The following is a 12,469-nucleotide window of genomic DNA, read 5'->3' on the forward strand; positions in this document are numbered from 1 at the left end:
TGCCACGTACATAATAAAAAGATCGATCCAGCAGAAGACCTACCAATCCTAAATTTGTACACACACACCAAAGAGCAGAGCCTCAAAATACATGAAGTGAAAACTGACCAGAGAAAGATGAATCTACAATTATAGATGCAGACTTCCCCACCCATCTCTCAGAAACCGATAGAACTACTACACAGAAAATCAGCAAAGATATAGAAAATCCAAACAATATAATCAAAAGGTTCTGATGCACACAGAACACTCCACCAGCAGCAGCACACTGCAGTTTTTTTTCCCCAAAGTATGCATGAAACATTTACCAACAGATCGTATCCTGGGTCATAAAACAAACCCTCAAATTAAAGAGAAGTGATATCACACAGAGTGCATTTTCTGACCATGATGGAATCAACTAGCAACTACTAGCAGAAAGGTATGGAAGTCAAATAACACTTCTGTATAATCTTTGGGTCAAAGTATCACAGGAAAATTAAGTACATAGAACTGAATAAAAATTAAAAGAAACATATCAAAATATGTAGGATGCATCTAAGGTGGTGCTGAGAGAAATTTGTAGTGCTAAGTTATATTAGAAATGAAGGGAGGTCTCAAATCTCTAAGTTCCCATGGTAAAAACCTAGAAAGAGAACAAAATAAACCAAATGGAAGCGAAAGGAATTTACTTAAAATTTTTTTTAATCTTTATTTTTGAGAGAGAGAGAGAGACAGAGAGAGAGAGAGAGAGAGACAGAGAGAGAGAGAGAACGCACGGGGGAGGGGTAGAGAGAGAGGGAGACACAGAATCTGAAACAGGCTCCAGGCTCTGAGCTGTCAGCACAGAGCCCAAACAACTGAGCCACCTAGGCATCCCAGAAGGAAGTTAATAAACATAAGTGAAACCAAAAACAGGAAAATAAGGAAAAAAGAAAAAAGTGAAACAAAAGCGGGCTCTTTGGAAAACTCCAAGTTGATAATCCTCTAGCAAGACTGATGAAGATTTTTAAAAAATTTTTTTTAACCTTTTTATTTATTTTTGAGACAGAGAGAGACAGAGAATGTATGGGGGAGAGTCAGAGAGAGAGAGGGAGACACAGAATCTGAAACAGGCTCCAGGCTCCAAGCTGTCAGCACAGAGCCCAATGCAGGGCTCGAACTCACGGACCGCGAGATCACGACCTGAGCCGAAGTCAGGCACTTAACCGACTGAGCCACCCAGGTGCCCCAAGACTGATGAAGATTTAAGAAAAGCAAGCATTAAGTCTCAGTTGGCATTTTTCCTCTTCTATTGGTACATGAAATAATGGTGCATCTTAATGTAAGAATATCTTTAATACTTTCTGTGAAGGAAAAAAAAAACCAACAACCTTATTAACATTCTTTGATGCAAAGAGATGGGTTCAGTTCCCCCCCCCTCCCCCATCTGGAGATTCTATCCATAGTAGTACAGAGTGTTATGGTTACCATCACCACGTGCCACGTTAGTTCCAGAATGGTTGTATGCGTACGTATTGCCTGCATGCGTGTGGTCTGGATGGGTGCAGGCCAGACCAGACGAAGGTTACAAGAGGTGACCAAATAAAACATGAACTCAACTGTCATCTGCGTTTTTCCAGATCAGCCTAATTTTGGTCAAACTGGGTAGCTTAATGGACTCATAGGAAAATATAGCTATTTTACCAAAGGGAAATTGAGACCAGGAACCGAAGGGTAATAGCAAAATGACCTCCACATTGCAACTGGCCTTCTTGGTCTGAGTCCCAGGTCTGGTTCAGGCAGCGTGTAGCTCTAACAATAAGGTTCCTAGACAGCAAGCTTTATGCTTAGTTTGACATTAAGTGTACGTGTCACTAAGCTGGAGTTTTCCCACCAGCCCGGGGAGGTGCAGGGAGAAAGACAGAAACCTGATTCTTCCCTGTTCGTCATGGCTCAGCCTCCCTGGCACTGGATCCTAGAGCATTTTATCAGGGTCATTTGTGAATAAGCTATTCAAGAATGATTATTTTACGGTCAGGTTCTTGGTATTATCTTTCTCAAAAGGAAAACTTGACTGTTCTCCAGATAGTGATGGGCATATTTGTTTTATTACTGCCAGCTTTGTAACTTAAAATTTTGGAAGATCACCAGGTTTTTACTTGGTAAGAGATTGTCTAAACCTGGTCTCCAGCCCAACTTCTGTTCCCAGATGGTTAATCAGCATTTCTTTCAACCTATGCAATTCAAAGAGAACTAAAACCACTTGCAGCTTTGCATTTAGCTCTTTTCCTAAAGGTATACACCTTGGCCAGCCACTGAGGGCCAGCCATTGCTAGAGGCGGAGAGCTGCTGCTGAGATGGCAGTCCTCTCACTGTGCAAGAAAATGAAAAGAAAATGGACTATTTCAAACAATTCACCTGTGAAGGATATTCATCACATGGTTCACTTTCTAATTAGATCATGTTATGAAATGAAGCACCGTTTGGTAGAGCTTTATGAAAGTATTTTCCTCCTTGTTTAGTAGACCCAGGGATGTACCACAATTGGCTAACATGGCCTTCAAGAGCCATATCTCTATAATTCCATTCGGTGAGATCATGTTGGTAGCATGACATTAATGGGAAATCTTTACACCATGAAAATTGGCAAATACTGCAAGTCAGGGGGAGGGGGTTCCTTTTAGTTCAGTTTTGTTTTATTGGTAAAATCAGTCTTTAAACACTTAGCAGCACACGCTTTTTAGATCCCTCTGCAGTCCTCCTGTAGCACCTTCCTTTTATCGTACTTAACACATCTTACACTTGCCAGTTCTTCGTCTCTACAAACCACCAGACTACAGCATCTATAAGGGGAGATTCTGCCCATCTTGCTCACTACTGGTACATCTAGTACCTTGCATAGTATCCAGCTACACTGTCGTCAGCAAATATTTTGGAATGGATGACTTCTTGTTGTTCCCCTCCTCCTGTATATCTGACATGGCCAATAACATAACCGTGGCCCAGAAAAGAATGTGGTTAAAGACACTTCTATTCCAGGCAATGAACCCCTCTTCAGAAGCTCAGAGCCAGGCTCTGGGCAGCATCTGTGAATGGAGAGCTCAGTCCCTCCAGGGTGACAATACCCTTTAATCCCCAGCCAGCTTTTAAGAGGGTGGAAGACGGGCGCCTGGGTGGCGCAGTCGGTTAAGCGTCCGACTTCAGCCAGGTCACGATCTCGCGGTCCGTGAGTTCGAGCCCCGCGTCGGGCTCTGGGCTGATGGCTCAGAGCCTGGAGCCTGTTTCCGATTCTGTGTCTCCCTCTCTCTCTGCCCCTCCCCCGTTCATGCTCTGTCTCTCTCTGTCCCAAAAATAAATAAACGTTGAAAAAAAAAAATTTAAGAGGGTGGAAGAGGTGCAGCACTTAGAAAACTATGAAGTGAGACTCAAAAGCAAGGTTCTGGAAAACACTTCTCCCACTGATTAATGCCTGAACTTGCCCTAAGAGATAAATTATTTCTTGCCATGACCAAAGAGATATAAATAACTGTCCTGTTAGAATGCTGTATCTGTTTTAAATTCTCAATTAAAGTAGAAGAATCCTATAAAATTTTCCTTTAAAAGTAAGCTTTGATATAGGAGCAGGAAAAGGAGCCAAGAGCCAAAGGATGTTAATTGGCCAAAACAAGGGAAGGGAAATGGTGTGTAGTCTACAAAGATGGTTGCCATAAATCCTACCACCACCAACTCTACCCATGTGCTTGCCACTTGCCCCATTAAGAAATGAGGTTCTCTTGAATCTGGGCTGGTCCTGAGAGTTGCTCTGACCAAGAGCATGTAGTTGAAATGATCTTATACCTGTTCTCTACGAGGCCTGGAAGCTTCTACTTTCACATTCCCAGCGGGAGTTGGTATTACGAGCTTGCTGTGTATCTTTCCAGACTTTGCCCATGCATTTTTTTTTTACCATGGATAAAAATATAAAATTGTTTTGTCACTTTTAAATATAAGTTTATATACTATGTTCTATAACTTTATTAGCATATTTTTTTAGAGTTTATTTATTTTGAGAGAGAGAGGTTGAGAACATGGAAGGGGGCTGAGGGAGAGAGAGAGAATCCCAAGCAGGCCCCACACTGTCAGCGTGGAACCCACTGCAGGACTCGAGCCCATGAACTGGGAGATCATGACCTGAGCTGAAACCCGGAGTCGATCACTTCACCGACTGAGCCACCCAGGCTCCCCAGCATGATTTTTAAAATTTTTGTTGATTCATATAGATTTGAATTTATTGCCTTAACTACAGTAACTCCATTGCTTAATATAGTATGTTTATTACACTATTTCTGGAGTCACAGTCATTTGTTTGTAATTTAGTCATTCCAAAAAGACTGTAGATCATAGTTCATTACTGATATACGTAAGCCAGGCCAAAGATCACATACAACTTTAATACAAACTGTCAAATTATTCTCCAAAATAACTATCAATTTATTCTCTCACTGGTAGTATATTATAGTATTCACCTCCTTATAATTTGATAACTCCTTAATACTATCATTATTTAATAGTTGTCTTTATGATGGGGAAATACAGAACTTTGTTGTTTTAATTAACAAATTTTATACATATTTAGAGATATGTTTATAGCCACTGTTTCATCACTGGGAATTTGCTTGTGTTCTTTACCCTTTTCTATTAGAATATTTTTTCTATTAATCTGTATTAACAGTTTCTTATACACACTGTGCTGATGTGAGTTTAAAATGACCTGGTCATAACCTGTCAAAACTGAAACAGGAAGAAATAGAAAATTTGAACAGACTGATTACCAGCAATGAAATCAGAATCAAAAACTCCCAAAAAACAAAAGTCCAGGACCAGACATCTTCACAGGGGAATTCTACCAATGATTTAAAGAGTTAATACCTATTCTTCTCAAATTATTACAAAAAATACAAGAGGAAGGAAAACTTCCAGATTTGTTCTATGAGGCCAGCATTACTCTGATACCAAAACCAGATAAAGACACCACAAGAAAACAGACAAAAACAAAAACAAAACAAAAACACTATCGGACAATATCTCATGAATATAGATGCAAAAATCCTCAACAAAGTATTAGCAAACCAAATCCAATGATACATTAAAAAAAAAAAAAAAAAAAAAAAAAAACCTTGATCAAGTGGAATTTATTCCTGGGATGCAAAGGTGGTTCAATATTCACAGAACATGACAAGTCACATCAATAAGAGAAAGAATAAAAATCATGATCATTTCAGTAGAGGCAAAAGCATTTGACAAAGTACAATACCCATTCATGATAAAAACCCTCTGCAAAGTAGGTCTGGAGGGAATACACCTTTTCACATGATAAAGGTCTCATGTGAAAAATCCACAGCCCTCATCATACCCAGTGGAGAAAAACAGAGCTTTTCCTTTAAGGTTAGGAAAAAGACAAGGATGCCCTCTCTCACCATTTTTATTCAACATAGTACTGGAAGTCCTAGCAACAGCAATTAGACAAAAGAAGTAAAAGGCATCCAAATTGGTCAGAAAGTAAAACTCAGTATTTTCAAATGACATGATACTACATTAGAAAACCCAAAAGACTCCACCAAAAAACTACTAGAATAGAAGAATTCAGTAAAGTCACAGGATACAAAATGAATGTACAGAAATCTGCTGCATTTCTATCCACTAATAATGAAGGAGCAGAAAGTGAAATTAAGAAAATACCATTTACAAATACACCAAAAACAATAAAACATTCAGGAATAAACTTAACCAAGGAGGTAAGATTAAAGAAATAAAAAGCATCCAAATCTGTAAGAAAGAAGTAAAACTCTCACTACTTGAAGATGACATGATACTATATATAGAAAACCTGAAAGACTCCACCAAAAAAATGGCTAAAACTAATACACGGATTCAGTAAAGTTGTAGGATACAAAAATCATACACCAATAATGAATGAAGCAGCAGAAAGGGAAATTAAGCAATCAACCCCATTTATAATTGCACCAAAAATAAGATACCTAGGAATAAACCTAAACAAAAAAGTGAAAGATCTATACTCTGAGAACTATAAAACACTGATGAAGTAAACTGAAGACAACAGAAAGAAATGGAAAGACATTCCATATTCATGGATTGGAAGAATATTGTTAAAATGTCTATACCACCCAAAAGCAATTTACAGATTTAGTGCAATCCCTATCAAAATGCCAATATGAAACTAGAACAAACAACCCTAAACTTTGTATGGAACCACTAAAGACCTCAACTAGCCAGAGCCATCTTGAAAAAGAAAAGCAAACCTGGAGGTGTCACAATTCCAGATTTCAAATTTATTACAAAGAGCTGGTAATTAAAACAGTGTGGGGCTGGCATAAAAATAAACCCATGGATCAGTGGAATAGAAGACCCAGAAATAAACCCATAATTATATGGTCAATTAATTTGACAAAAGAGGCAAGAATATGCAATTGGAAAAAGTCTTTTCAACAAATGGTGTTGTGGAAAACTGAACAGCCACATGTGAAATAATGAAAACTGGACCACTTTCTTATACCATACACAAAAATAAACTCAAAAATGGATTAAAGACCTAAAAATTTGAGACCTGAAACCATAAAAATTCTTGAAGAGATTACAGGCAGTAATATCTGTCATGGGCTGTACCAACATGTTTCTAGTTATGTCTGAGGCAAGAGAAATAACAAAAATAAGCTATTGGGACAACATCAAAAAAACTTCTGCACAGCAAAGGAAACAATCTACAAAACTAAAAGGAAACCTACTGAATGGGAGAAGGTATTTTCAAATGACATATCTGATAAAGGGTTAGCATGCAAAATATATAAAGAACTGAAACATTTCAATACAAAAAAAAAATCCAATTTAAAAATGGTCAGAGGACATGAACAGACATTTCTCCCAAGAAAACATCCAGATTTCCAGCAGACATATGAAGAGATGATCATCACTCATCGTAAGGGAAATGCAAAAAAAAACAAAAAACAAAAAACAAAAAACAAAAAAACAAAAACTGAGAGGTCACCTCACATCTGTCAGAATGGCTAAACAACAGGCATTGGTAAGGATGTGAATAAAGGGGAACCGTCTTGCACTGCTGGTGAGAATGCAAACTGGTGTAGCTACTCTGGAAAACAGTATGGAATTTCTTAAAAAATTAAAAATCGAACTACCCTACAATCCCTGGGCATCTGGGTGGTTCAGTTGGTTAAGTGACCAACTCTTGATCAGCTCAGGTCATGATCTTGCATTTCATAACATAGAGCCCTATGTCAGGCTCTGCACTGACAGTGCAGGGCCTGCTTGGGGTTCTCACTCTCCCTTTCTCCCAAAATAAATGAATATTTAAAAAAATAACTACTCTACAATCCAGTAGTTGCATTACTGGGTATCTACCCCCAAAACAGAAAAAACACTAAGTCAAAGGGATACATATTCCCTTATGTTTACAGCAGCCTTATTTACAATAGCCGAATTATGGAAGCAGCCCAAGTGTCCATCAAGAGATGAATGGAAAGATGTGGTATATATATATGTATGTATATATATAATTGCAATCTAGGATTTTGTTAATTTAAAAATCCATTCTATCTGTATTTTCTTTGTTGTAACTAAAGTAAGGATTTTGACAGTTAACAGAAATGACTTGCACAAAGTCTTCTGAATGCAGGTATCTTAACACAGGTAGTAATTTAGTCACCTGATTTGATTACAAATGAGAATATATTTAAGAATATAATGAGAAGATAGGACAGAAAACCATGTAAGCAACACCCTTCTGAAATAAAAATTTAAAAAGTAACATCTTATTTTTTTAATGTTTATTTTGAGAGAGAGGCCAGAAGTGTGAGAGGAGGGAGGGACAGAGAAATAGAGACACTGAATCCAAAGCAGGTTCTAGGCTGTGAGCTGTCAGTCAGCACAGAGGCTGATGTGGGGCTTGAACCCACAAACTGTGAGATCATGACCTGAGCTGAAGGTGGATGCTTAGCCTATGGAGCCACCCATGCACCCCAAAATGTTAATTATTTAAACAGTTTGTCCTGAGATTTTAAAAATTATGTAAGGAAAATCTCCCTTCCAAAGAAAATTGCAGCTTAAGATTTTGTATATTGTTTTTGTTCTCACTATCTCACAAATGATAACATCAGTATTTCCAAATTTTCGTATGTTAGTTCATTTGGAATTTTGATATCTTATAATTTCTCCCTAATACTTAGTGTGGTGCTATTACTATGAAATAGGAAGCACATGCCGAGAAGAGCAGCCTAAAGAGTTATCGGGCAATATCGTTTTCTAAGTTTAGCTTTTAGAAAAGTTAGGTGACTGCAGATGGAAGAAAAACAGGTCAAAGCAATTTTTTTTTCTGATTTCAATGTTTATTAAGCACAGAATCAAAACAAATTTTGCATGTGCATGATCAAAGTTCTCCAAAGTAAAATGTCGGAGTCAAGACAGCAGGGTCAAAATGCAGATGTAAAAATAGCAAGATCAAGTCATCTATTCATTTTTTTTTTTTTAAGTTTTCATTTTAAACTCAGTTAGTTAACATACAATGTTTTATTATTAGTTTCCGGTGTACAATATAGTGACTCAACACTTCCATACAACACCCAGGGCTTATCACAAGTGTACTCTTTAATCCCCATCACCTATTTAGCCCATCCCCAATCCACCTCCCCTCTGGTAACCATCAGTTTGTTCTCTACAGTTAGGAGTGTTTCTTGGTTTGTCTCTTTTTCCCCTTTGCTCCTTTGTTGTTCCTTAAATTCCACGTATGAGTGAAATCATGTGGTACATGTGTTTCTCTGACTGACGTATTTTACCTAGCATCATACTCTCTATCTCCATCCAGGTCATGGCAAATGGCAAGATTTCATTCTTTTTTATGGCTGAATAATATTCCGTTGTGTATATATGCACCACCTCTTTATCCATTCATCAACTGATGGACACTTGGGGTGCTTCCAAAATCCAGTTATTATAAGTAAGACTGCAATAAACATAGTGTTGCATGTATCCCTTTGAATTAGTGTTTTTGTATTCTTTGGGTAAATACCCAGTAGTGCAATTGCAGGATCATGGTTAGTTCTATTTAATTTTTTTTTTTTTTGAGGAACCTCCATACTGTTTTCCACAATAGCTGTACCAGTTTGCATTCCCACCAACAGTGCATGAGTGTTCCTTTTTCTCCACATCCTCACCAACACCTGTTCAAAACAATTTGTTGATTTCATCATGATTAATACCTACCTTGTATATATTTAGCTTTTCACAGCACATTCACATATACAATATACCCTTCAAAACACTTGTAATTTCATGAACTACATACCGGATTCCACAAGAAATTTGTTTTCCATGCATTCTTTGACTTCCTGAAAGAGTTTTGTAGGAATATGATCTACCAATTAAACTTGTATTGCTGAATCTCTAAATGTGCCCCTCACCATCAGAACATGATTCTGATGTAACAATTAGCATCTGACCTCTTGGCATCACACGTGCCCACCCTGTCCGTCAGAAGCCCCAAAGATGCAAAACTCTCTGCCATCCTTGCTTCTGTGAAAACCTGCAGCTAAACTAGGGTCTGATTCTAGTCATTTATAGCTATGGCTAAATTTAAGCCAATCGTTTCCTTCTTCCTGGAGTAGTTACACACACTGCTTCTGTCAAACTGAGATTTAAAGCTCTGATTTTTTTTATTATGGTAAGAAATCTAACAAACTCTACCATCTTAACCATTTTTTTAAGATTATAGCCTTCACTATAAGCACCTTGTTGTAGGACAGATCTCTAGGACCTCATCTTGCAAAACTGAAACTCTGTACCCACTGAACAACCCTTTCCCCTTCCCCACAGTCCCTTAGCAACCACCATTCTACTTTGTTTTTAAGCATTTCATACTTTAGATACTACTTCAGATATAAGAGGAGTTATGTAGTATGTATCTTTATGACTGGCTTATTTCACTCCTAATGTCCTCAAGGTTCATCCGTGTTGTAGCATATGATAGGATGTCTTTCAACATGCATTAGGAATTAGAAAACTTATAAAAGATAATTAGAAAGTGGTAAGTGGAAGCACCTTAAGAGGTGCTTTATGGGGCGCCTGGGTGGCGCAGTCGCTTAAGCGTCCGACTTCAGCCAGGTCACGATCTCGCGGTCCGGGAGTTCGAGCCCCGCGTCAGGCCCTGGGCTGATGGCTCAGAGCCTGGAGCCTGTTTCCGATTCTGTGTCTCCCTCTCTCTCTGCCCCTCCCCCGTTCATGCTCTGTCTCTCTCTGTCCCAAAAATAAATAAACATTGAAAAAAAAAAAAATTAAAAAAAAAAAAAAAAAGAGGTGCTTTATGGTCAATTTTATCAACCGGGAAGTCCACACAGTTCAGACTCGGCAAACCTTCCATGGGCTTAGAGTAGTTGGTGAATTGGTATTCCTTAAAGCTCAAAATGGATGGACTACTTATTGCTGTCTCCAAAATATCAGAACAAAAATCCATAAAAGCACTAGAAAACCAGGGGCGCCTGGGTGGCGCAGTCGGTTAAGCGTCCGACTTCAGCCAGGTCACGATCTCACGGTCCGGGAGTTCGAGCCCCGCGTCAGGCTCTGGGCTGATGGCTCAGAGCCTGGAGCCTGTTTCTGATTCTGTGTCTCCCTCTCTCTCTGCCCCTCCCCCGTTCATGCTCTGTCTCTCTCTGTCCCAAAAATAAATAAATGTTGAAAAAAAAAATTTTTAATAAAAAATAAAAAATAAAAAAATTTAAAAAAGCACTAGAAAACCAGAGGCCATGTCATTAGCAGACCAAAATACTAAGGAATTTCTGTATGAATGATACAAAGCAAATGGACTTGGTTACTGGCAAAACCAAACAGTGTGCAGGAATCTACCTTCCAAACAGTTGCCTATGGCATTTGCCCCTTAGGGCCTCTTCTTAGGACTGTAGACCTAAGAATACCTCTCAAAATAAGTGAGTTTACTTCTAGGGAATGCCTAGCACGAGCCCTGGAGGTGGAAAGAGAAGTAGGGTAAGGTCCTAGATCACTGCCAGCCTCTATGCACATGGAGCCCCAAGCCCCAAAGATGGGCTTCTGCAGGCTTCACACAAACCCACCCAATATGGATTCAGGCCCCAGTATTTGAGGGGAGAAAAAAAAGTCAATAAATGGACCAAGTAGAGGAACTGTCCTCAAGGAAAGCACTATTAATGCAAGAAAACTAAAATCTTAAACTTAAAGAAGTGTCTGCCAATTTAAGAAAATCATTGCCATTAAATGAGAAAGGAACAGTAGGAAATTTAAAGCATGACAACACTGAATAACTTTCAGAAGCTAAAATTCTGGTTGCTAGAATGAAAGTTGAGTAGAAGGACCGAATAGAAGACTACAGACGACGGGAGGTGTCTTAGGCAATCTGGAAGCTTGAGCTAAGGACTTTCCCCAAGAACACCATTCAAAAATAACGAAAAACTATGAAAGGAGTTAATACACATGGAGCTATATCCAGACATCTAATATTTATCCAATAAGTGAACAGAGCATGGAGGGGGAAAAAAAAGAAATAATGGAAGAAATTTCCATATGCTAAAGAAGTACATGTACGTTCAGATTGAAATGGCCCACCATGTGCTTTATGCAAATGTTAAAAAACACGTTTTGGTGATTTTTATGAATTCCAAGGATAAAAACGTTACAAACTTTTAAAACCAGAAAAAGGGTAGAAGGGAAGGAAAAATTACAAAGGACTTAGAATGAAACTGGCACCAGACTTCTGACTAGCAAGTTGAAAAGCTAGAAAATCATGAAGGAATTGCCAAAATATTCTGAGGGGAAAGGATTTGGAAACTTTTCCCAGGCAAATTAGCATTCAAGTATGAAGGCAAAATGAAGATAATTTTGAACATGCAAGCAATTTAGAGATTTTGCCACCCACATAACCTTCTGAAAATATTACTCAAAATAAAAATGTAATCCAAGAATGGGAAGGAGATAGGACACAAGAAATAGAACAGGAATAGAAGAATTGAACAAGTAACCAGTAAAGCATATAATTGGTACAAATAAATTCTTGTAGGGTGGCCGTAATATGTATTGTAATTGTTGAGCAAAGTGTCCCAAGATAGAAAATGTAACTTAACAATGTGGAACGGTAGTTGCAGCAGCAGCAGCAGGTAGGAGATGGAGCGGACTGGGGAGGGCAGAAAGGAGCTAATCGATGCCAATGCTCTTGAACAGTTTTAAGGGAAGGCTAGAAGGGGAGCATACAGTGCTTAGAAAGGTATAGATTAGCGGGAAGGAGGGGGGCCCCATTGTCACTGAAGATTCCATTAAGTTCCCAATTCAACTAGCATGAATGCCGACTATTTATCAGGCCTCCAGGAACTCTGTAGGGCAAGAGCAGATCTGTGTATCCTGAGTAGCTTTTTCCTGACCTCTTACTTGTTTAAGAATAAGTTGTCCTGGGGCGCCTGGGTGGCGCAGTCGGTTGAGCGTC

Source organism: Puma concolor, chromosome B4 (assembly GCF_028749965.1).
Source record: "Puma concolor isolate L17-30 chromosome B4, mPumCon1.1.hap2, whole genome shotgun sequence".
Lineage (NCBI taxonomy): Eukaryota > Metazoa > Chordata > Mammalia > Carnivora > Felidae > Puma > Puma concolor.